At 42.4% G+C, this 26,670-nt stretch overlaps 1 protein-coding gene and 1 long non-coding RNA gene across 9 annotated transcripts in view; one reads left to right on the top strand and one right to left on the bottom strand.

Annotated features, from left to right (window-relative positions):
* Positions 1–13,681, top strand: part of LOC125622783 (uncharacterized) — a 375,814-nt gene extending 362,133 nt beyond the window's left edge. For all 4 annotated transcript variants that reach the window (XR_012665078.1, XR_007352799.2, XR_012665077.1 and 1 more), the window contains one exon: positions 12,725–13,681. This is a non-coding gene — a long non-coding RNA (uncharacterized LOC125622783). The remainder of the gene's footprint in view (positions 1–12,724) is intronic.
* TMEM132B (transmembrane protein 132B) overlaps positions 1–26,670 on the bottom strand; it is a 421,597-nt gene that overhangs the window by 62,897 nt on the left and 332,030 nt on the right. The window lies entirely within an intron of this gene.

Below are 26,670 nucleotides of genomic sequence, written 5' to 3' on the forward strand. Positions count from 1 at the left end.
CATTCCTCACCTGTGGTGGAGGTTCTTGGCCAACAGATCAGCATAGCGGTTCATCTAGTGCTACACTGTGTCGGATAGCTATACATACCCTACACATCACCGCAAGTGTAGACAAGGTCTATTCCAAAGCCAGAAATTGAACTCTTAGTCTCCTTAGTCCCAAGTCCAACACCTTAACCACAAGAGCATTTTTCTTCCCCACAAGTATCCGTGAGCAGCCATTCTGCAAACATCCTACCCTATCTGCACTGCGTTGCTTAAGTAATGCAGAGGACCTTCTGCTGGCCCTGTACACGAGGATGAATATCAATCCTAATGATTAATGTACAGGCCGGCTTATTTCTTAGAGGTTAACAAAACATGTGGCAGTACAGTAAATCTAATAAAAATACTCAATTGTAAATCAGGAGGGAAACTTAAAGCCAGCCCTGTTCTGCTGACAAATGTTACAGCTAAATGCCTTTTGGCATTTAGTTGAAATGATTGTCTTTAGTGAAGAAGGCATGAAGATGAAACATTTGTCTACAGAATTGCATTCCTTTATTATTTTTATTTTTCCCCCTGTGTGCATCTCGTGAAAAGAAGTTTGTAACATTGGAACTAATCTTTTGGAACCCATTCTCCAGTCCCATAATGGCACCTCTTAGAAATTACAAGGCAGGTTGTGACGTGGGTTTTTTTAACCTCATTAGATAAACTATTCACCACCGTTTGCTTCAGATCAAAGAGCAAGGCAATGTAAGACTATTAAGCAAGCTTAATATATAAATTAGATGATTTGCTAAAATTATTATAATCCAAAACAATTCTGGTGTACTTTTCTCTCATAGCTGAATGGTGTTGTAGGATTCAAACATATATTAATGAACCCCACTTGGTGGAAAGCTATTTATATTTTCCACTACCGCATATCTGTTGTGACTCACAGGTAAAATCTGCCACTTTCTCATCCAAGGGTGAGAACGTACAACTTAGATTATGTGTTTATTAAACATTAGGGAACATTTACAATCTTCCATAAGTGCTCATTGTTCTTTGAAGGGTTTTTTCCCTAAATTAATCCAGTTACACTCCATTGATTCTGCCTTATGCCAAGTGGCCAGTCTCACACTTTAATGCCAGTAGAAGAGCAGTGAGCTTGGGCAATATCTGATTATTCACTGGTCATACTTGGGAGCCTGATCCTGCTGTCCTCACATGCCCATGACTGAAACCAACAGGGGTTCTGCATGGGAAGGGGCTGCAAGATCTTAAATTACAAATTTAGCTATCTTTAGTCACCTTGAGCAGTACCTTAATTCATGCATAATTCTGTTGATTCCACTGGGACTACTTATGCAGTCACGTACAATTCTCTACATACATGGGTGGCAGAATCAGGCCCAGAAGGATCTGTATGCCCTGCCCCCCGCCCCCAACATTCATTCATGTCACTAGAAGGTCATATCCCTGCCCCTCTACCCTTTCTCAGGCTCCAGCTGTTTCCTCGTGAACATTTTATAAATTGTATCATTATTAAGAATGATCAACTATGACAGATGGTAAATCACAAATACTGCAGGCTATCATGCCAAAGTTAAAGGTCATCCTTTATCACTTTTGTCTTCCTGCATAATAGATTTAATTCATATTGGGATTCCCAAGGAACAAGAGGCAGGAGGACACATCCTGCAGACAAAGTTAAGGTAGATTAAACTATAGAAGAGAAAGAGGTTCTTAATCACAGATTCTTTTCATGGCCCTTATGCAGCACATATCAGCCTAATTCAATATTATTCTAGATGTATATTATAGAGTGTACTACCATAACACTTGATCTCACACAAACACATATCAGCAAACATGTTTGTTCATAGATTCCAAAACGAAATTTTATTTACTGTCTTATCTCCTAACAAAACATATATTGGAGGAAACTGATTCCTTAACGTGTGTACTATACACAGCATGTGCTAGGATCTCAGAGGTGTCAGCTAGAATGGCAATTGTATCGTGAAATTCATGGAGGTCAAAGCTGAGATTTCTGATGTTTGCTATTCTTTTTATAAACTTGCTCCTGTAATGTCATTAAAAAAAGAAAAGAAAGAAAGAAATTTGGTGATTTTTTGAGGTTTATCCAGGAATGATAAGCAAATCCTGCAGCCAAAGGTGAACCCTGATTAGCAGCGTAAATAACATCACATATGTGACCTGAGCAAGATGCCATTTTTTTAAAAAAACCCTCATAATAGCCAATCTGCACCCCATTAAGTGTAGGTTCAGAAAGCAGCCTGATGCACGTGGCAGGAGTAATTGCAACCTGTCAAACAGTCCTCTGTGTTTTAGCTAAACACCAGTATCCTCTGCTGTTCCAGAGACCTTTCCTGAGAACAGGCTTGTACTGTTTTGCTTCAGCCCATGATGTCCCAACAGACTTTATTCACAAAGCCAGCTGTGTTAAACATCTTGACACTTGTGTTCCAAAATGTAAACTCAAGGTTGTGACAATAAAAGGATGAGAAATTCTCAAAGCAGGAGAAAGCTTGTCACCTGTCTGCTTTTGGCAAACCACATGTTAGAAAAACCCACTGAGGTCTCTGGGTTTGTGCTTCAATGCCATTCTGTGTCCCATGCAATAGAGGACGCGTGAAAAGATGGTTTTCTTTTTACAACACTGACCGCATGTCAGAGAACAAAAGGTAGCTGGAGCTAGAATCTCTCATCTCTATTTATGCACGCACTCTCTGAATAATTTTTTTGCTGTTCCTTATCTTTTCTCAGTATCTTCCCCCACTACCTAGAGTAGGTAATCTGAATTAATAACCATAAATGGATATTCCAACCAATCTGACAATCAGGTTTGGATACTTTATTGGGAGCTTTAATGGACTGCACTGTAGAGGAACCCAGCAGGGGATCAATAATAATTTTTGAAGCAGGCCTTTGACAAAGTTGCATCTCTTACTTTGAAATTGCCTATTCTGCATGGAGTGTATATGGCAAAACTTTGAGAATTATCTCTCTAGGTAGGTATTTAAAGCATTCTTAATTATCTAGCATAGTATCTGAGCAGTCATCTGGTAAATTTATGCCAGCTGTATGTAGTAGTAAATGACTGGTAATCTTTATAAAATACATAGGGAGTGCTCTCACGATAGTAAAACTATTGTCATGTTGGACATTTATGGTAACACAGTGCTACTTAGCTTATGATAATCGTGGACCTGATGCTCCTCTCCCACGCGACTCCATCCAGTTGCTGCAGTCTGCCTACAGGCTGTGGATCGTACTATCGGGGCCCAAATTCACACCCTTGCACGATAAATTCTTTTTGAAATGTCAATTAAATAACAATTTCAGAAACCCCAAGAAGGCAAAGCAATATATATCAATCTTTTCTGTTAAGGAACACAAGGATTGCCATAGTGGTTCAGTTCCTATCCTGTCTCCATCGGTGGCCATCACGTTTCAGAGTCTCACATTAGGCTGATATGGAATAATCTCTCTCCAGGGAAGCCTTCTCCTAATCCCTAATAGTTAGAGATTGTCTTAAAAACCAGAAGCAGGAAGGTTTATATCTTTCCTGGATAAAGAAATAACTTTTCAGAGCAGTTTATGATGAGATATACTCCAGTTTAAATGGGAATTCATTCAGGGAAGTCCTATGGCCTGTGTTGTACAGGAGCATAGGCACCGACTCCGTGGGTGCTCCAGGGCTGGAGCACCCAGGGAAAAAAATTAGTGGGTGCTTAGCACCCACCGGCAGCCAAGCTCCCCTCTCCCCCCCCACTTCTGCCCACCTGTGGCCCCCACCAATCAACTGTTCCCCCTCCCTCCTGGCACCTCCTGCATGCCGCAGAACAGCTGTTCAGCAGCGTGCAGGAGGCGCTGGCAGGGAGAGGGAACGGGGATGGGATGCGCTTGCCGGAAGGGGCAGAACGGGTGAGAGAAGAGGTGGGGCGGCGCGGGGGCAGGAATAGGTGGGGTGGGGCCCTGGGGAAAGGAGTGGAGCGTGGGCAGGGATGTGGTTGAAGCGGGGGCAGGAAGAGGCAGGGTAGGAGTTTGGGAGAAGGACGGGGGCTGAGCGGGGGTTGAGCACCCCTCGGGGAAAATTAGAAGCCAGCGCCTGCGCACAGGAGGTCAGAGTAGATGATGACAGTGATCCCATCTGGTTTTATAAGAGGAGTTATGGGTTTGAATTTCTGGCCACCATTTGCAATTTTGCCCAGGGACCTTGAGTGCTACTGGTTTAAGAAAGCATGTCCAACCAAAAAAAAGATAAAAAAATGCAATGACCATTTTGAATCATTTCTTTTGAATGTTTCTCAGCCAGCCGTGTCTTACTGCGTGAGATGGAGAGAATACTATATCATTGCTATAATGCGAGGGTTGGTAATTTACTGGCTTGAAAAGTAAAGCCAGCACTAATCGAAATATAGGGTTGCATTATCATATGATTTTACTGCTCATCTGGGTAATCATCATCTGTCATGACTGCTACCTGGGAAGAAATCCATATCCTTCTGTAATAACGGCTGCTTTAATGTTATAGAGAATACCCAAATACATACATTGCACATGCTTGCTGTAGCCATGAAAGAACACTGCTCAGGGATGTGAACAATGTATATCATGCAATCAGGACTCCTGGGAAATAGATCTACCTATCCCCTGTTCTGCTTCTCACTAACTAGCTGACCTTCATAAGCCACCCACAAAATAGGTATATAATAAGATCTACTTGGGGAGGTATTTGTGAGGGGTATTGTGAAGTTCCGCAAAGTGCTCTGAGGTCCTCAGATGAGAGATGCTGGCCGACAAGTGTCACCACAGATTTAGCTCTTTTGCTGGGTGCTCCAAATGCGTTAGCGACTTGATCCAGTGAAGCCATATGACTCATGCAAATACAAATGCTGCCCTTCAAAATGTGAATGAATAGCATAGCCATAGCCCAGCCAATGTATATCTACCATCATTTCAATACAATACACAAGCAGAAGCCTCCTCTCCCTGTCTAATAGGGGCCTGGTGCTGAGGGACATACGAAGCAGACAATGGGGCAAAAGCTAGCATCTAGCAAGAGAGCAGACAGTCAGGGAGGCAGCAGGGTCATTTCCCTGCTGTCTCCCTCCCTCAGTTGATGGTGGAGCTGGATGGAAATAGAAGAGAACGGAGGCTATCATTTCACAGAGGATGATGCAGTGTCTACCCTCCCCCTTATGCTCCCTGGGGTTCTAGGAGGCCCTCTCTCTGGCCTACATGGGGACACTTGGAAAGTTAATGCAAACTGAAAGTGGATGTATTAAAGCGATTAAGCTCCTGTGTGGACACTCTCATTCAGAAGTAAAGTGGCTTTAGGTCAGTTTAGCATGCTTCACTTTGGAAGATGTGACATCTTCCACTGGAGGAGTATGTACCAACCCCAACCCCAGCCCGAAATCTTTAAATAGCACACAACGAGTAGCTCTCTTCAGTCTAATAGCCCTCAGCAGCTCTGGTTTCAAAAGGAAGAATTGACAGGTTGAGAACTTGACGTTAAAAGGGACAGAAATTTTCAGACTCCTCGTTGTTTCTCAGCTCCTCTTATATCTTTGCTTTGAACAGCATTTCTGAAAGGCTCTCCGAGAAGAGAAATGGACCTATTTATAGTTCCATGCCTGTAGTAGGACAGTAGTTCACTGTCACTTTCACCATTCACTGGCACAAAAACTCAGCTAACCTCTGTTCACTCTTACAAGTAACACCAGGAAGGTTTTATCCATGTTTCTTCAGGTATCACATTTTTTTTTAAAAAGAATTATGTGATTCAGTTCCATACTTGTGAAGGCTTTTTTGGTTCTGTTCATTTCTTCAGAAAGAAAGCTGCAAAGTGGCATTAGCAAATAGCTGTTGGCACATTTGCTCTCTCTCTCTCACAGCTCAGATTTCCAACTGCTCAGAGACTTCCCACCCCTCGAGGTCATGGTCAACCTGACTGCAATCTCCAAGTGATTCACTGACACCTGAGCACAGAGAGTGTAAAACAGGGACAAATCAGAAGGGTAGCATTTTACACCCACTTTTGCACAGATGTAAATGATTGCCCAAAGCGCACAGGGAGAATCAGGCCCCTGAAGACTACAAAGGAAACTGGAAAAGAAATCTTCTAGAGTCCTGAAAATGCTGAGGAGGAGAAGAGGGTGAGTTCATGCCCTGCATCTTGCCTGTCAGAATACCTCAAAATATCAGAGAATGAATCTGATGCTGATAATACAGCCAAGAATCTTAGAACAGAGCCATAGTCTCTCTCTAGATATGGAACTATATCCTTAGATCTCCCAAATCTACCACAATCACAAGCCCTCTTCCATAAAAAATATATGATTAGTAATGTTTTTATAATTAAACTGTATTTAGTATCGGATGCAATTCTTTTGTGTTCAGAAATGGAATGATCATATCCTTAGCATATAAATTGTGAAGAAAAAAAGTCAGTTCTTAATAACATTATTCGGAAATGAGATTATAGAATATATATTTTTTAAAGTAACTCTAAATTGTTGCAGTATCAGGATGTTAGACTGCAAGCTCTTCAGAGATTGGGACCGTCTCTCACTAGGTATGCTTGCAATGTTGTTGTAGTCATATTAGTCCCTGGATATTAGAGATATTAGATATTAGAGAGACATGGTGAGGTAATCTCTTTTATCAGAGCAACTTCTGTTGGTGAAAGATACAAGCTTTCAAGCCACACAGAGCTCTTCTTCCAGTCTGGGAAAGGTGCAAAGAGTGTCACAGCTAAATACAGAGTGGAACAGATTGTTTAGCATAAACAGATCAAAGCGGGCCCCAGACTCTGCTATGAGAACAGGTGCAAAACCTGCAGACAAATCTCCACTGCTACAATGATCATTACTCCTCACAACACACCTTTCAAGATCCATGGGTCTGACACATGCCTATCAACATGGGTGTACCTCAGCCAGTGCACTAAACGCTCCGAATACAACTATGTGGGTGAAACCAGACAATCACTGAGCTCTCAAATGAACTCACACTGAAAAATGATAAGAAACAAAAACATCCTATCAACTGTGGGCGAACACTTTTCACAAGATGATCACTGCATTTCTGACCTCTCAGTCCTCGTCCTCAAAGGAAACCTTTGAGCATAGATGCATAACTTTGCTAGACACTAAACATCATGGTTTTAATAAAGACACTGGATCAGGGTCAGTGCAAGGAGGTTTCGCGCCCTAGCCGAAACTCCCACCTTGCGCCGCGCCCCCCCCCCCGCCTTGCGGCAGCTCCCCACCACCCCCTCCCTCCCTCCCCTTGGCCCAGGGAGCCCTCTCTGCGGCAGCTCCCTGCCGCCCCCTCCCTCCCTCTCTCCCCTCAACCCAGGGAGCCGCGTGCAGCAGCTCCCCACCCCAGCTCACCTCTGCTCCGCCTCCTCCCCGAGCACGCCGCTGCTTCTCCCGCCTCCCAGGCTTGCGGCGCCAATCAGCTGTTTGGTGCGCAAGCCTGGGAGGGAGAGAGAAGCAGAGCGGAGCGGTGCTCAGGGGAGGAGGCGGAGCAGAGGGGAGCTGGGGAGGGGAGCGGTTCCCCTGTGCACCGCCCCCCCAACCCCACCCCCCTGCCCCAGCTTACCTCTGCTCCACCACTGCCCCCAACCACTTGGCGCCCTAGGTGACCGCCTAGTTCGACTAGCGGTTGCACCGGCCCTGCACTGGATTTATGGCTCATTACAACAATCTGCAACCCACTAACTCCCCCTTTTAGTCCTACGACTGCTAGGTGTTAAGGGACCACTTCACCTTGAATCGATTCTTAGAATATGTGTTAACTACATATGCTAAACACTCTGTTTCACCTTGTATTTAGCTGTGCCACTCTGGGTACCTTTCCCAGCCCTGTTGTAGAGCTCCGTGTAGTTCAAAAGCTTGTCTCTTCCACCATCAGAAGTTATTCCAATAAAAGATATTATCTCACCCACCTTGTCTCTTCCTATGTATCTGCAGCACTTTGCACAGTGGGTCCCTGATTTCAGATGGGACCTCTAAGTGCAACTGTAATATAAATTTTTAAAAATGATAATAATGCCAAAGTACAGTATGCGCCAAAAGAAAAGGAGTACTTGTGGCACCTTAGAGACTAACCAATTTATTTGAGCATGAGCTTTCGTGAGCTACAGCTCACTTCATCGGATGCATACTGTGGAAACTGCAGTAGACATTATATACACACAGAGACCATGAAACAATACCCCCTCCCACCCCACTGTCCTGCTGGTAATAGCTTATCTAAAGTGATCATCAAGTTGGGCCATTTCCAGCACAAATTCAGGTTTTCTCACCCTCCGCCCCCACACACACAAACTCACTCTCCTGCTGGTAATAGCCCATCCAAAGTGACCACTCTCTTCACAATGTGTATGATAATCAAGGTGGGCCATTTCCTGCATAAATCCAGGTTCTCTCACCCCCTCACCCCCCTCCAAAAACCACACACACAAACTCAATCTCCTGCTGGTAATAGCCCATCCAAAGTGACAAACTGGACAGTCTCTATGTAAAAGAATAAATGGACACAAATCAGATGTCAAGAATTATAACATTCATAAACCAATTGGAGAACACTTCAATCTCTCTGGTCACGCAATCACAGACATGAAGGTCGCTATCTTAAAATAAAAAAACTTCAAATCCAGACTCCAGCAAGAAACTGCTGAATTGGAATTCATTTGCAAATTGGATACTATTAATTTAGGCTTAAATAGAGACTGGGAGTGGCTAAGTCATTATGCAAGGTAGCCTATTTCCCCTTGTTTTTTCCTACCCGCCCCCCCTAGACGTTCTGGTTAAACTTGGATTTAAACTTGGAGAGTGGTCAGTTTGGATGAGCTATTGCCAGCAGGAGAGTGAGTTTGTGTGTGTGTGTGTGTGTGTGTCCCCGGGAAAAAGGGGCGGGGGGGGGAGTGAGAAAACCTGGATTTGTGCTGGAAATGGCCCACCTTGATTATCATGCACATTGTAGGGAGAGTGGTCACTTTGGATAAGCTATTACCAGCAGGATAGTGAGTTTGTGTGTGTGTTTTTTGGAGGGGGGTGAGAGGGTGAGAGAACCTGGATTTGTGCAGGAAATGGCCCACCTTGATTATCATGCACATTGTAGGGAGAGTGGTCACTTTGGATAAGCTATTACCAGCAGGATAGTTAGTTTGTGTGTGTGTGTTTTTGGAGGGGGGTGAGAGGGTGAGAGAACCTGGATTTGTGCAGGAAATGGCCCACCTTGATTATAATGCACATTGTGTAGAGAGTGGTCACTTTGGATGGGCTATTACCAGCAGGAGAGTGAGTTTGTGTGAGGGGGGGGGGTGGAGAGTGAGAAAACCTGGATTTGTGCAGGAAATGGCCCAACTTGATGATCACTTTAGATAAGCTATTACCAGCAGGACAGTGGGGTGGGAGGAGGTATTGTTTCATGATCTCTGTGTGTATATAATGTCTGCTGCAGTTTCCACGGTATGCATCCAATGAAGTGAGCTGTAGCTCACGAAAGCTCATGCTCAAATAAATTGGTTAGTCTCTAAGGTGCCACAGGTACTCCTTTTCTTTTTGCGAATACAGACTAACACGGCTGTTACTCTGAAAAAAGTACAGTATACATCTCTTACATATCCACTTCTTGCTCTCACAAGTAGACAATATTCGAAACATTGCAATTAATTACCCTTTTTCTGTCTTAACTTAAAAAATGGAATTTTGAAAGCCGTGCGACATTGCTCACAATAACTCTGACGTCAGAGAAGTGCCCCAGCGTAATGCAACGGCGCTCCTCATCTGCATCACATCAAAGAACTGCCTGTATCAGACATAGTGAAAAACCAGTAGTGTAGATTTGTAGCCAGGTCAGGCAGCACCAGCAGCAGCCTTCACCATTCACTGCAAACTCAATGGCTTCCTCATACCTTAGCCATTGTATTTTGGGGGGGCGCATTCTTCAAATGTATACTGCTCTTACGTGTTTTGCCCCTCCACCCCTCTATGAAATGTTCTCTCACTCTCTATGTCCATTTTATCTCCTAGCCTTTGAAATCCACGTTAAAAGTCATTTCCTGCATGCAATGTGTTAGCCTTAAACTTGCCTGAGACTTTCTCTGGCTTTTTGCTCTGATACTAATTATTTCCACTCCTCTAATGTGATTTCTTGTACAGTGTATTGGTTGCACCCCACAGATAATTTTCAAATTCCATTTAATGAAGATTTTTTCACTTCCCAATATTCTTTCTTGGCCTGATTTTCTCTAAGTTTTTGTTTTTGCAGACTCCCTCACCTTGCACCTACTCAAGTATTTGCTTGTTCAGTCATGTCCCTACATCTGATTATCTCTTTCTCTTCTCCATTTTTATTAGGAATGACCTCAATTTTGTTCAAGTTCAAGGTGAAGTCCCACTTCCCTGATTTCCGTGATTGAATTTCTCAGCGAACTCTTATGTTGTATACGTGTTTCCTGTGGAAAAAGATAATATCATCTGTGTGGTTCAGAACTGTTCAGTCACTTCTTTTTAGAATATCAATATTTTTCCATGTGTCTTCAGCATCTGGGAGATAGTTTCTCAAAAAGTTGCAGAACTTTTCCAGATCTTTGTGGAGACTGTTGGCCTGATTCTGTTCTCAGCTATGCTGGTATAAATCGGATGTAATTCCACTGAAGAACATGAAGTTACACCAACGTAGAAACAGAGTGACATCAGAATCACACCCTGTTGTCTATTCTAACAATTATATGGTGAATGTTTTATTTAGACAAATCTCACATTCCTCTAGCCTTTGATTCCGTAAAATTCAAATACGGATTCCTACTCCTTTCCTCTTGAATGGCCTTCTTTGCATAGCCAGTGAATGCCTAACATGTCTTTGAGACAGTTAATTTATTGGTTGATTAGCTGAAATTCAGTTGTACAGAAAGCCATTAATTCAGAAATCATGAGGAAAACACAGTAGACTGCAAACAAAAGGCTGGTAAGTCTTTCATTCCTTGGGTATCATCTGTTACCTTTCTTAAGTGAAAAATGATAACATTTACTCCCATGCCACAGATGGCTGAATATACTCAGGGGAAAATCACAGAAGACCTCACAAAATTAAACTTTTGTAAAATGTTACATTTTGAGATGGCTTCTGATATCTCAAAGGAGGGATGTAATACAATAGAACGAGAAAACAACTATAGGCAGGTTGATAACATATGTTTCTGTCTAAGACGTGAAAATAGAAAGTGACTGTACCCATGATTTTTGATAGAATCATCATATTGCAAAGAGCCAAATGTCTTGTTATTCTATAAAAGCACGTGTCTACTTTAAAAAAATCACAGTGTGTTTCTGTGACAAAGATTGCTAACAGAATTCTTTATCCTACCCACCAGCCCCAAAGCCTTCGTCCAAGGAGGGACTTTAAAACTGTTCTACTCTTGTTTTTCTCCTGTATAACTGAATCTACAGTAAGTACTTGGCAAAATAGCAATGTTGCCAAAAATTATCCCCTGACTGATATTACTAGGCTGGCAGAAGTGTCTGGTAAATTTGGCCTAAGTATCTGCAATCCAAAGAAATGATAAATCAATGAGTTTGAGAACATGGTTGGACAAAGAGTGTCTGGATGATGAGAAGTATCAGAGGGGTAGCTGTGTTAGTCTGGATCTGTAAAAGCGGCAAAGAGTCCCGTGGCACCGTATAGACTAACAGACGTATTGGAGCATAGGCTTTCGTGGGTGAATACCCACTTCGTTGGATGCATGTAGTGGAAATTTCCAGAGGCAGGTATAAATATGCAAGCAAGAATCAGGCTACGGATAACAAGGTTAGTTCAATCAGGGAGGATGAGGCCCTCTTCTAGCAGTTGAGGTGTGAACACCAAGAGTTGCTGAGAATTTGGGATTATAGGAGATTAAGGGTTTGATTTTCATTTACGTTAAGGCCCTTTTACATCACTCTGGTAATTTAAAATGGCCTTATTGGCCAGTCTTCTTCACACTAAAGACCCTTTGCACTACTAGCATAGTAACAATCAGGGCCAAGAATTTTGGAATTGGAATTTTGTTACCCCTTGGCTATGATGGAACATCATCATTCTTCAGAGCTCAAGAATGTTACATCACCGTTCTGCATTAGCCTTTCTTTGTGATGCTGAAAAAGCTGGTCAAAGATTTCACACCGCTTTATCCTGCTTGACGATGGGTACATTTTGGAAGTCAAACATGAAGTGTTTTTGCTCTTCTCATAGACAGGACAACACAAGCTAAGAAGACAAATAACAACTCTTCAAGTGGTATGAAAATAGCTTCAGAGGGCTATGACAACCATAGGAAACATGTTGATCTGGGTTTGATTTTTTTTAATGTGATGCTGACAGTCAACTTGTTGCCTAGAGGTTATATTCTATTACAAGTACTTGAAGCGAGCTGTAGCTCACGAAAGCTTATGCTCAAATAAATTGGTTAGTCTCTAAGGTGCCACAAGTTCTCCTTTTCTTTTTGGGGATACAGACTAACACGGCTGCTATCTGAAACCTTTTATCTAAATTGGAATCATAGTTCTTTCTTTATTCTACCCATGAGGATAATTGTACCAGGGTTTTTTTTTTCCGGTGATGTTTTAAGTGAACTCTGATATTCATTGATATTCATATATAATGCAATCTGACAAAGACTATTACAGAGAAGAACCAGGAATAAAACAGTGATGTTATTTCTTTCTTATAGCAGGCAGAAACATGGATGCAACAGAATACAAGGCATGAGTCTCTTTGCTGGCCAGATTGGGACTGAAGCTTTTGATGCGCTCTGAAGCCAGAGGGTAACAACACCTGTCTGAGACATAGCTGACCTAAGATTCACTGAGTATGAACATTTCACAACGTTTTCTTTTGACAACGTTGTTACCAGGCAGCAATTGCATGCCACAGCTCTCCCCTCTGCAGCAGCGTTTCTATAACAGGACTTTTCTTGTTCTCTAAATATCTTACACAGCGAACCAGGAGCTGCAAACCCTTACTCCTATTAATTGTTATCATTTGTATTACCATACACGTATGATCGTCACAGTCATGGATCAAAACCCCACTGTGCTAGGCACTACGTTTAATACTATGGTTTGCAGGAGGTCAGACAAGATGATATGGTGATACCTTCAGATGGGAGTAAAGTTAATATTTGGGAGTCTGAATTTGCAGGATCGGGCTTAAAGTATAATTTGAACGTATTCTGGAATATTCTATATTCACTGACTTTCATCCAGGATCTCCGAGTTCTTTTGCCTGGGCTGTTCACTTGTGAAAACATCCAAGAAACTTGAATTTGATATAAAGCTTTTGCTATAAAAGGCAGACCTGAATTCGATATAAAGATTTTGCTGATATACTGCCTGTGAGGCAGTCATTTATTATATAAGCACTGGAAAGGGTGTTTTGGTTTTAGCTTTTTTCTTCTTTTCTGAATGGACTGCCAGAGGATTTTTCCGATGGCAATTGCTGTGAATTAGTTTGCAATTCTGTGTCTGTGAATGCTTGAAAAACAAATTAATCCACGGGATTTCATTCATAAAATGTTATTCACTTCATGCATTCATTTTTTCATTTGAGATTTCCTCAGCACAGCACTTCAGAGGATGCACAACTCTGTAGGACAGTAGCACACTGTAGATGATTATTAATGATTAAAATTTCCAAGCCTGGTATCATGCATGAATCTCCTTGTTCTTTTCTCTCTAACACACAAGGAGGGTTGTGCTGTGCAATTGCCCAGCCATTCTGAGGGCTCTCGTGTGGAGTATTGCGAAATACTGTTCTATTGCACACCCTTCCCTGTCCTTTATATACCTAAGTACGTGCCTCAGGGGAAGATAGTGAGACAGTTTTGGTTGCAATGTAATCCATATGCTGACAGCCTGCAGCTCTTCACCCTCCTTGCATCCGACCTAGATGGTTTGGTTATTCAGCATTCCCAGGGCCCAGCTGAGACTGGCGGCTGAATGAGAGTTAGCTGGCTGACCCTCTGACTGGATAAGACAAAAGTTATCCTGGTTGGCTGTAAGGAAACCACCACTGGAGACAGCAGAAATATCTGCCTGTTCAATTAAGAGATGGGTGGTTCTGTCCACCATTTATTATTTGGGTTTACAAGCCAGGAATCCCCAACTACTTCTTGATGTGGAGAAAACAACAGTGGTCAAGAGTGCTCCCCACCCCGCAATTTACATGCAGAAATTAGATTGCATCCTTTCCCCCTAAAATACAGACCTCACTACATTTATCCACGTCTGTTCCCTCCTGACTGGATTACTACAGGATGCTCTATATGCAGACCACTTGGAAACTTCAGCTGGGCAGAATGCAGTGGCCTGCTTACTTCACAGTGCTTCGTGCATGGAACACATGACTTCTATGTTCCATAGACTGGATGGGCTCACAGACAATGCTGGATGTTGATTTTGCTCTATAAAGCCCTCTTTAGAGTGTCTAAATTAGAGCTGGGAGCAAGCCTCCCAGCCGGAGTAGACAGATTCGCACTAGCTTGGCTCAAGCTAGCACTCTCAAAATAGCAGGGTGGGTGCTGTGGCTCCGGCAGAGACCTGGGCTAGCCACCTGAGCTCGGAGCCAGCAAATGGGGTGGACTTGAGACCCCAAACTGCAATGTCAGAAGTTCTATTTTTAACACACTAACTCAAGCTGAGCTAGCGTGAGTCTCACTCCCAGCTGCAATGCAGACATACCTGTTGGGCTGGTAGAGACCATCACCCATTTGTATTCTGATTGGGCACCTGAGACCAGCTTGCATGCCGTCCGTCCCTAGATGTGTTCATCCAACAGGTGGTGAGAGAAGGTTACAAAACATTGCACGTTTTTCAGAAGAGGTGCGTTGAGGAGGAGATTGGGGTGTGTTGTGGGGAAGCTTTTATCACCATTAACTGACGTGCTCAGATGATGCATATAACTTTATAGTTATTTTTCTGTCCAGGTGCCTAGTGGGGCTGGTATGAGCATTGGTATAAATTGTGGGGGGAAAAGTAATAAATGAGCAATGATTTAGTAAATTAAACCTCCAGAACAGTCAGACAGCTGTTTCAACATACTGTATTTGATACAGTCTTCATGGCCAATATGTTGAAACAGCTGTTCTTATACATAAGGTAAGTTTGTCCTATATGTTTACGTTTTGTAGTGGGAATATTCTAGACCTGATGCTCCTCTCACTAAGTGCCCGTCTACACTGCAATTGGGGGCGTGAGTGAGCCACTTCCCCATGGCCCTGTGCCGTCTTCACCCTTTCGTCAGGGTCTGGTCCTGATGGAGTCCCAGCAACCAGCACAGGGCTCCTGCTCGCTCTCCCCAGCTTCTGGCAGCACTACCGCATACGAGGTCCTGCAGCTCTCTCAGCCAGCCACACACCGCCTCCGCTCCTCCAGCTCTAGCAAAGAACTGAACTCACTTTTGCCCTGCAGCTCTTCTTATACTGACCTGCTGGGCCCTGATTGGCTGCTTCTCACACAGCCGCTTTAGGCAGCTTGGAGGACCTCTCTACTGCCCTTTTCTGGGGCGGGGTGTGGCAGGACCACCAGGCCTCCAGCAGGGGGGGGCTTAGTCCACCCCGTTACAGCTGGCTAGTCAGGTGCTGTCTCTCCTTGTTTCTGGCTGCTATATCACAATAAAGACAACTCAACATACCCAAAGGTTGTTATAAAGAGGAGGGTGATAAATTGTTCTCCTTAAGCACTGAGGACAGGATAAGAAGCAATGGGCTTTAATTGCAGCAAGGAAGATTTAGGTTAGACATTAGGAAAAACTTCCTAACTGTCAGGGGAGTTAAGCAATGGAACAAATTACCTAGGGAGGCTGTGGAATTTCCATCATTGGAGGTTTTTAGGAATGGGTTAGACAAACACCTCTCAGGGATGGTCTAGATAACACTTAGTCCTGCCAGAGTGCAGGGGACTTGACTTGATGACTTACTGAGGTCCTTTCCAGTCCCACATTTCTATGATTCTATGAAACTGTTCCCAAACATTAACTGTCCCATGCGAGCAGTTGATGCACTACCCACTTGGATTCATTTGTCTGTAGAGGTAGAGTTGATTTGCAGGATCACACAGGGAAGGAGGGGTGTCTATGAGACAATCATTCTAATGGAGATGTATCTCGCACAATGAAAAAATTCAAGAATCCCTGCAGACGCTTCCATTCTGTGACAAGCAGGGCAGCTCTATACAGTTTTCCATCACGTTCTGCTCTCAGTTCCACCAGTGTAAATCTATTGAAATCAGTGGTGTTACTACAGTGACTGAGAGGGGAATCCGGTCCACTGACGGCTGTACCATTATACTACAGCTGATTAATGTTCTTGCCCTCTGGCATCTGTCAAAAATATATGGAAAACAGCTGTAGACATTGGGCTGTTTTAAACTGGTAGGCAAGAGTCCACTCTGGGTCACATATGTGTCTCCCCACTCCTGGGGGATTTACAGTGCTTTCATATTAGTTGTTTCAAGGAGACAGAAATGGCCCATGAGGCCACATGCCTAGACAGACTACTTTCATTCTGTAATGCCTTCCAATAGTAAACAGTTGACAAAAATGGAAAGACTTCCTTATACGGAGGAAGCATATGGCTTCAGTGTCCTTAGGAACAGCAAGTCTACAGAGTATGTCTCAGTCTGCCTACATCTGACATCTGGCCTGGAACACAGATGAAAACACACACACACACACTTCCCAAGCACAACCTTCTGATGCGACAAAATACCCTCTAACCTAAACCCACTTCAGAACAAGTCAGACCTAACTTCAAAAATAATTTGCCACTCTTGGAGGCACAGCTACAAAACGTAAACATATAGGACAAACTTACCTTACGTGTAAGAACAGCTGTTTCAACATATTGGCCATGAAGACTGTATCAAATACAGTATGTTGAAACAGCTGTCTGACTGTTCTGGAGGTTTAATCTACTAAATCATTGCTCATTTATTACTTTTCCCCCCACAATTTATACCAATGCTCATACCAGCCCCACTAGGCACCTGGACAGAAAAATAACTATAAAGTTATATGCATCATCTGAGCACGTCAGTTAATGGTGATAAAAGCTTCCCCACAACACACCCCAATCTCCTCCTCAACGCACCTCTTCTGAAAAACGTGCAATGTTTTGTAACCTTCTCTCACCACCTGTTGGATGAACACATCTAGGGACGGACGGCATGCAAGCTGGTCTCAGGTGCCCAATTAGAATACAAATGGGTGATGGTCTCTACCAGCCCAACAGGTATGTCTGCATTGCAGCTGGGAGTGAGACTCCCAATTCCCAACCACAATCCTCTTTGGAATTTGCTTAATTATTAGGGTTGAGTGTTTATGAATGAGAGGTCAGATCCAGCCACTGGGTGGTATAAGAAAACTGCAAAGGCCAAGCCTGAGTTTGAACAATTCTACTGTTCAGATGAAAAGTATGAACATATGAAGGGGAAAGGGGAGGGGGGGGAGAAAGGAGTGGCATTTGTAAATTGCATGGAGTGTTTTGAAAGAACAGACCTTCATGTCATTCTGTTTTTATTGCCACTTGCTTCCATCTGATTTTTTGTTAACCTTTAGCCTTAGTTCACACTTTATAGTAAGGTTCCATTTATTAGCCCTTTATAAACCATTCATAGCCGTTAAAAGCATGTTACAGATATAAGTAGCATTTCTTATAGATGGTTCTGATCACATCAGTAGAAGATGGTTCTAAGCCATGGCTTATAAGTAACCTATTGGCCAGTTGCATTCTATAACAATTTGTAATAATTGATTAACCATGGATTAAAACCTCTATTAATAATGTAGTGTGTCTTTATAAAGTATTTATAAATGAAACCTTACTATCAAGTATGGCCAATTATTTGATAAATCGAAAGAAAGACAACACTAACTGGAAACGTGGAGGAGCTCTTGTTCGTTTTGTTTTTAAAAGCACTCTTCTCCCTTGTGCTTGGCCTGACACTGTCACATTCCAATGCAAATACATTGCAATGTCTTTGGGAGATGTGGGTATTTTACCATACTTCCTTAGGGCCAATTTCTGCTCTGAAACACAAGTTCGACTCCCGTGGAAGTCAGTGGATTTGCTTGTTTGTATGTGTATGCAAGGGCAGATGTTAGCCCATTTTATTAACTTATTAATGCAATCATTAAACCACTACAATTAAATACCAAATAAAATTGCATTACAGTAACATTAAGGATACATGGGAACTCCAGCAACATGGAGGCTATTAGTGTTAATGGGAGTTGCATGTGGTTAAATTTCAAATGCAGCACGCCATAAGCATACTTGGAAGGATGTAACAAACCGGCACACACACAAACTTTATATATAATATCATTTATGGTGGCTTAGTTTTTGTGTATTTTGCAATTATTTGTTTGGGTTGCGTGTTGTTTATTTTATAAAGCTATCTAGATGGAGTGTAATAAAGGAGTCACATATAAAATACAAGTTATAGTCACCCAAGAGAAGTTGATAATTCACCCCAAACTTCCTTGTTTGCAATCGTTCACTTAGCCAGGAGCTTCAATGACAAATTTATTAAAGCCGATTATTTTGCGCTTTACATTCAATCCAACCTGTCTTCTAGTGTATTGCATTTATTGTAATAATTATACAGGTTTCTACACCAGCCGCCCTAAGGCTTTATTACTGCCTACCCCATTCATTTAAGAAAAAAAAGGTCTCTTCACTGTCACTGCTATCTTGCTGTCAGAAAAACGGAGGCAAACTTGGATTATTGCTGGTTTATTGAACAGTGATCTACATGAACTTTGATTTGCCATGGCCAGTAGTCTATTTGGCAAACTACCCCCCAATCCTTTTGCTAATCTAGTCTACACACGGATATAAAACTGCACAAATCACATGTCCAGCTTGCCTCTTAAGCTGGTAGCTAAGGGTATGTCTACACTGCAATTAAAACCCTACAGCTGGCCCATGCCAGCTGACTCAGGCTGTGGGGCTGTTTAATTGTGGTGTAGACGTCCAGGCTCCGTCTGTAGGATCCTGCAAGGTGGGAGGGTCCCAGAACTCAGGCTGCAGCCTGAGCCAGAGCAGATTTAAAAATTTTATTAAAGCTAATGTTAAAAAAATTATATAATACACAGGTTGGGAAAAGAGCGTCTGCACGTCTCGGAATAGTGCTTAGATTATCCACAAATACAAAGTTAGTTTTTTAAAAGTTATATGATACATAGAGTTACATAATCAACACTAACCCAAATTTAGATGAACAGATTTAAACAATGCAGTTTAGATATTAGAATCCGAATACTCAGGTACATCACTCATGAAAAGTTGTACAGAGATTTGGTTGTGGAAAGCAAAATATATCAATGAGTGGAGATTGTCCCTCAACCAGTAAGAATTAGGTTGGTTGTCCATTAGAAAATACAATCCATAAGGAAAGTATTTGTTACTTTCCTGACCGCGCGTCTCATTGGCTTCTACACCGCAATTAAACAGCCCTGCAACCTGAGCCATGTGAGCACGAGTCAGCTGGCACGGACCAACTGCAGGTATCTAATTGTAGCATAGACATACCCTAAAGAGAGAGGTTAAAGCAGTCATTATAGTGGTTCTGCGTGACACAGGAGATCCCATTGATTAATAGAATCTCCAGGTGGCCCATTTTGCTTTGCTTGTTACCATCAGAGCACTATGAAAGCTAGGGGAACAAGAGGGGTGAAAGATCTCATCCCAAAATTCTAGGTTTTCCACAGCACCCTCACTTCTAAAGACTTCAATGGGCCAATATATTAAATAGGACCAGATGGAATGTGAACTCGTCTAAAGAAGCCCTACACGTGATTAATGAAAAAAATGATTAATGAAATGGAAAACATCACAATTATTTCATCTGCTGCATTGCAGTTTCTCGCCTCATTATGAGCATAATATTTTTGAGAATTTTAAATTAGAATTTAAGAGTAAGAGACATTTGCTTACCCGCTGATCAAAATGAGTACAGAACAATGTGTGCCTATATTCTCAACCCAGAGGAAAATTAAAGAGATTCAATATTTACACATTTTATGGAAGTTCACTAGAGAAACACAATATATTTCCCAATTAAAATCTCCTTCCAGTTGATTCATATCCCTTACTAATATCAAGACACTGTATACTGAAGCTATCTACACAATACCATTATGTGAATGTACATGCGTTAAAAATTAATGTCTGTTAACTACTGCTGAGCGAATAGTTCATTTGATGGATTTTTCTTGTTTTCCTCTTTATGAATTCTTCATGAACAGTTAGGAAAATGTTTATTGTTCAGAATTATTCACTCTGTTTTTTCAGTGAATAATTCCTGATCTGAAGATTATTCACCAATTACAAGTATTCACCGTTTGCAATCTGAAATTTGTGTTATGTTCTAGTTACATAGAACAGACAGGATTATGTAACTCACGACAATGCAAAAGCACATATTACAAGGCAGTTTACAGTTTGCAATTCATGCCGACATCCACTCAAGAAACACAAACAAACCTGTGTGACCTATGAACCCATGGTCGCAGAGGCCAAGTGGCAAATTTACGACTGAACACAAATTTTCAAGTGTGACACTCACTTTATGCAAGTATTGGCTCTAGTAAAGCTTCAGCACTCAAATGTTCATGGGAAGTTATCAGAAAAAAGATCATGAACGCCGTTGAAGCAAAATTTGCTTTTGAATTGAAATTACTATTTGGAGACGGTAGGTTCAGCTACTTTCTGATTTCTGCTTAACAAATGTGTTAACGTAAGTTACTCCTGATCATGAGCTCTAAGACACACTGATCCAAAAACCTGGATCTAAACACCCTTTAGCTTTGGAGAAGTTTGGCCTTAGATCCAACATGGGATTTTCAACAGCAACTAACTGACTTAGGAGCACGAGTCTTGTTGAAAGTCAATGGAACTTGCTCCCCTAAATCACTTAAGGTCAGATTTTTAAAGGTATTTAGGCATTTAGAGATGCAAGTCATGCCTAATGAGAGTTAGGCACCAAGGCACTTTTGAAAATCCTACTAGGTGCCTAAATACCTCTAAAAATCTAGTCCTTAGGTGCTTTTGAAAATCTCACTCTCAAACTTCATAACAAAGGAAGGGATACACAATGGTCTGGGGATAGACCACTGGACAGGGATTCAGGAGACCTGGATTCTATTCCCAGCTTTACTGCTAACTAGGGTGACCAGTTAGCAAGTGTAAAAAATCGGGACGGGGGTGGGGGATAATAGGTGCCTATATAAGAAAAAGCCCCCAAAATCGGGACTGTCCGTATAAAATCGGGACATCTGGTCATCCTACTACTAACCTTTGTGACCATGAGCAAGTTTGCTACCCCATCCCAATGAGGATAATGATGCTGTCACCTTTGTAGAGTGCACTGAGGTCTACTAATGAAAAACAAGGTATTATTATTTCTACAGAGGTTAACAGCAAAGTTATCAAATATCATAGTGGTTTGGACCCAACAACTTTCAATTACTATTGACCTGAGATGGATTTGAACTGGCAACCTAGAAGTAAAAAGCTCTATAAAATCATTAGTTTTCCAGTCTTTTCTAATGCATGCTTTAATAGCATGTTTTCCCCCTTTGAAGTTAATTTTAAGTAGGTAATCCTGAAAATAGAGGGTTGAAACAACCAGAGTTGTTAAATGTGCATGAGATCAAAAACATTTCAAAATCCCTACTCTTAGGAGAGAATAACATGCTAATGAAAAATGGTGATCAAATGCTCCAGTTATCACTTAAATTTCTAACAACGTCAAGTGCAACAGACCTGCTAACCTAAACTTGGTTCACAAAGATATTTGAGTATCCAAATGGCTTTGCATCATCTTCACACCAAACCTCAATTCTGTAGTTTCCCTGCTTTCTCAGAGCCTTTCCAAGGCACTGTTATCTAGCTTAAACTACAGACCCATAGAGATTATATTAGTGGAGAGACCTCTGGAAGAATTTGCAGGACCTTTGACCAGGCTATCAGGTCTGCCCTTTGTCTGACTGGGTCTGTAATCTCTGATGAGATTCCCTCCCCCACTTCAACCCGGAAAGCTAGGCAATAGGACTACAGCAATGTAAAGACAGCTTTAACTGGAAAAGGACAAGAACTGAGGAAAGCATCCTCAGGCTCCACTATCTTCCAAGGACCCCCTCATAGCATAGGGCAGTGGTTCTCAACCTTCTTGGGTTCAGGACCCATTTGTAAATGTTTATGGCCTGTCACCGCCCAGTAAATAGTCTGGGGGTGGAGACCCTAGGGTGGTTTCGGTCACATTCTGCCCCCAGGAAGATTGGGTTCCCCACCACAGCATTGGCTCCTGCAGCTCCTGTGCTGTGGGGCTGACTGGCATGGCTCTCCGGTCTGGGTGTTGTAACCTCCAGGATTACAGCACTTGACCCCGACCGGACCAAATTTGTGTGAGTGGAGTTGTGACCTGACTCATGGAGTGGCACTCGCTCAAATTTGGCCTGCCCGGGCTCCCGTCGTCATGACGGCTGGACCAAACCTGAGTGGTGCTGGGACCCCAGAGGTTGCAGTCCCTGGAGCAGTGAAGCGAACCCAGCCAGCCCCGTGGGACAGGAGCCCCAGGAGCTCTCACGTGACCCTTTGAAACATCTGGCAACCTCATTTTGGATCCCAAAGCAGGGGTTGAGAAACCCTGGCACAGGGGACATACCGGGGTTGGGGGGTCACAGCACTGAGATTCTGAACAGCAGTGCTGCCCAGAGGCAGCTGATAACGGGCTGCCATAACACATAGCTTTCTGGGACTGCCAAAATTAATTCAGGGGCAACTCCAGCCCTTGGAACAGGTCACATCAGGAGGCTGCAAGGGTGGCTTAACGGCAGATAAAGGCTGTAAGAGGCACAGCACAGAATTTTCTCCTCTGGGTCTCACTGGATTCGCTGCTGCTCTTATCTTCTCAGGTAACACCAGAAGTACAAAATGTTTTTACCATCTTCAAGTGGCCTTGAGCTTGTGACCCTTGCTCTTTAGTGTGGCCCTCATCTCAGTTATCCACGCCTTTGCCCTCTCTGGGGTGGGCTACTGTATTATGTTTCACTTCAGATTACTCTTGAAAACCACACGGAAGTCGACAGTTGTATTATATCTCTCAGTGAAAGAGAGGGTGGCAGAATTGAGCCTTTGATAATTCAAGTACCACACAAGTGAATAAAATATGAGCTGTAGAGGATTCTCCCAAAGCACCACATTACACGGTATCTTGATTATCTTAATAATGCTACAGCATAACATTTCCCTAGACCACACACACCTTTGGAAGTAATTGCTTTGTGCTCAACAGCAGTTTAGAATCTAGGTTACAACTTCTAAACCTGCCAGATTATTGTTCTGCTCTAGCTTTACGATGCCATTTTAATTGAATTAAAAAAAAATACAGGAAAAATTAACAATTACTGGGCCTAATTCTGATCTCATATCTGCATAAAGCAGAAGGTAACTATGCTCAGATCAATGAAGTCAAACCTGTGTTGAGTAAAATGTGTGTTAAAGACAAATGTCTGTTTAAAAAAAAATAGATTTCAGTGCAACAATATGTATATAAGAAATATGGTACCACATCTGCTTGGCAAGACCATGATTTTGTTTGCCTAATCGAAGCAATATATGCATCAGTCATGTGCACACGCCGTTAAAATTAATTCATGCAGAAGGGACTCTGCTTGCTGTACATTTTTATGAACACAGGCTGACAATTAAATAGTGTTAATAAGACTCACTCTCCAGCTAGCAGCACCGTGCAAAAACAAATAGCATTTTGTTCACGTGTTCCCAATATAGGCACGTGCAAATTTAATTAACAGTAATTTCACTATCTGTGAGATTTCATCTCTATTTTACAAATGATGCCCTTTTGATGAGGGCTTCAGTTCAGATTACTGGCTAATCAACGGTAGACTGAGACTAGCATGCTAAGTTAATTGGCAATAAAAACTGAAATGAGCATTCTGGAAAAATTATAAATGAGCTCAACCCAAATTATTGGCTAATTGTTAAGGAATAAGAAAAGTACTCACTTTAGGTAAGCAAACTAACCACACTATATCTTCCAATGTGCTATGTTTCCCAGTTCCACTGGTTATTACCAGTCTGCCTTGGTCAATGAGGGTGGGATCCACACAGGGACTTAGGTGTTGCAACGCTGTGCATCACAGCGCCTAACTTTCTGTCACTCTGGCAGAATGGGGAACTGAACCTGGGACTCCCATATCCCAAGCAAGTACGCTAACCACTGGGCTAAAAGTTATAAGATGGGCAACAGCACCGCTTTCTCCTCCAGCCACTGGATTTGAAAGGGGCACACCTCTGAGCCTGCCTACCAAATCGGATGAACGCCTATCTTCCCCCAGTTTGTGAATGGCTCTGGGGCTTAGGTGGGAGACAGGTATCCGGACACCTGAGGCAGCAATGCAGAGGCCCAGAAGCGGAAAAATGGGAACCTAGTGAACTTTTACCCTGAAAATATAAGCACTGAGTGAGGTTAAGTACCTATGGGGTTCAGCAGGAGTTTTGTGGATCACAGTGGAGACAAAAGTGGGGCTGACTTAGGTGCCTAAGAACCTTTGGGTTTCTGGGCCTGATTTCCTGGGATTTGATGTGACTTTTCCTGCTTACAACCTCTCTCTCAGGAGGCTGCTTAGCTCCTTTCTCCAGCTGGTCTCGCTACTATTGATTACCCTCTCAGGGGATCTCTGTGTATATTTGCACTCAATTCCCTTCTGCAGAAACATTCACCTGGTGGAACAGCTCCTCTATTCATTTTAATCTGTGAATCTACCAGTAAGTCCACCCATTCCTACAAAGAACATGGGGTATCCCACATATTCTGTATAGGGAGCATGGTCATATTAAACTTTATTTGGACACGCTGAGCTTAAAATCCCCCGGGTACTTCTCAAACAGGTGAAGAGTTGATGAGGAATTATTAGCCAGCTTTATAGTGAATAACTGCTATTAATGGAATAGCTTATGGTTGGGATCATAGAATCATAGAAGGTTAGGGTTGGAAGGAACCTCAGGAGGTCATCTAGTCCAACCCCCTGCTTGAAGCAGGACCAATCCCCAACATTTGCCCCAGATCCCTAAATGGCCCCCTCAAGGATTGAACTCCCAACCCTGGGTTTAGCAGGCCAATGCTCAAACCACTGAGCTATCCCTCCCACCCAAAATAATCATAGAACCCTAGAATATCAGGGTTGGAAGGGACCTCAGGAGGTCATCTAGTCCAACCCCCTATTCAAAGCAGGACCAATCCCCAATTTTTTCCCCACATCCCTAAATGGCCCCCTCAAGGATTGAACTCACAACCCTGGGGTTAGCAGGCCAATGCTCAAACCAATGAGCTAAATGAGGGATAGTAGTATCTCAGACATGAGGGTATATCACAGCAAATGTGGAAATATTAATGTCTGTAATCTTCATACATAACTGTTTAATTATTAGCTTGGTGCATCACAATACAGGAAAATAAAGATAGCTCCTGCCCAGAAGAACATATAGTTTAAAGCTAGATACCGAGAATTATTGTATTGGGAAATCCAGGGGCAGGGACAATTTAAACCCATTTCTTGAGGGCCTTGTGGAAGTTGAGTGAGTTTTAAAGAGGGACCTGGAATAAGAGAGAAGGGTGGTTTGCAGGGCTGGCTTTCGCTGCATGGAATAATGATAATTAGCCATCAGCCCTCATCAAAACTGAAAGCTATTGGCAGTCTGTAGCCAAATCTTTGCAATTTGACATGTTTCAGAATGATTTCCAAGAAGGGATTAGCTGAAAATCTTGGCTTTATTACATGATCCTGCAAATCTTGCAACCAGATCTGTGATATACTTGGCATGGATACTACCTGTGTATTCAGGAATGTTGTGAATTTACAATAACTATGCTGGCTGTACCAGACATCAGTAAGGATGCCTGATTTTATGAAAGAAGGTGGTTGTCTCACAATGGAATAACATGATGACTTTACTCAAGTAGGTAGAAAACTGGAGCATAAAACCCGTCATATAATCTCTGGCTATTGTGATTCAGTGTTCATCAGCCAACAAAGTTTAACAGTTGAATACAATTCTGCTGAACTAATATTTGATGGATGTGGCACATATTAGCAGTTTTCTAGAGTGCATTATAAATATTAATGATATTGACAGAGCCTCTAAAAATTTGTCATGTCACGTTGCTTCCACAGAAACACTCAAAATGCAATTACTTCTGTCCCACCGAGTGCCAACTCTGTTTTCCAGGGTTACTTATTCCTTTTATTTACTATTTTTTATTCCAAGCATTTAGATGGCAAGAAATTACAACCTGAACACCACTAAAGGCCTTAGTACCTAATATAGAGTGATGCTGAACACATCCAGTAACAACCAGGGATGCTCTACTTTGGAGCTGGCCACAGACATTTCAGGGGAACGCTATTGTGTCCAAATATGACATGCCATCAAAATTGAAAAGCTTCACACAATCAGGTCCATTTTGCCAGAATTTTATTTCAGAAGAAAACTGTGAAAAAAAACTTCCAACAATGTCAAAATGTCCCATTTCAAGAATTTCAGCACAAAACATTTAATTGTTTTAAATTTGGAAACTTTTTGTGTTGATG

The sequence above is a fragment of the Caretta caretta genome, chromosome 15 (genome assembly GCF_965140235.1).
Source record: "Caretta caretta isolate rCarCar2 chromosome 15, rCarCar1.hap1, whole genome shotgun sequence".
NCBI classification, from domain to species: Eukaryota; Metazoa; Chordata; order Testudines; family Cheloniidae; genus Caretta; species Caretta caretta.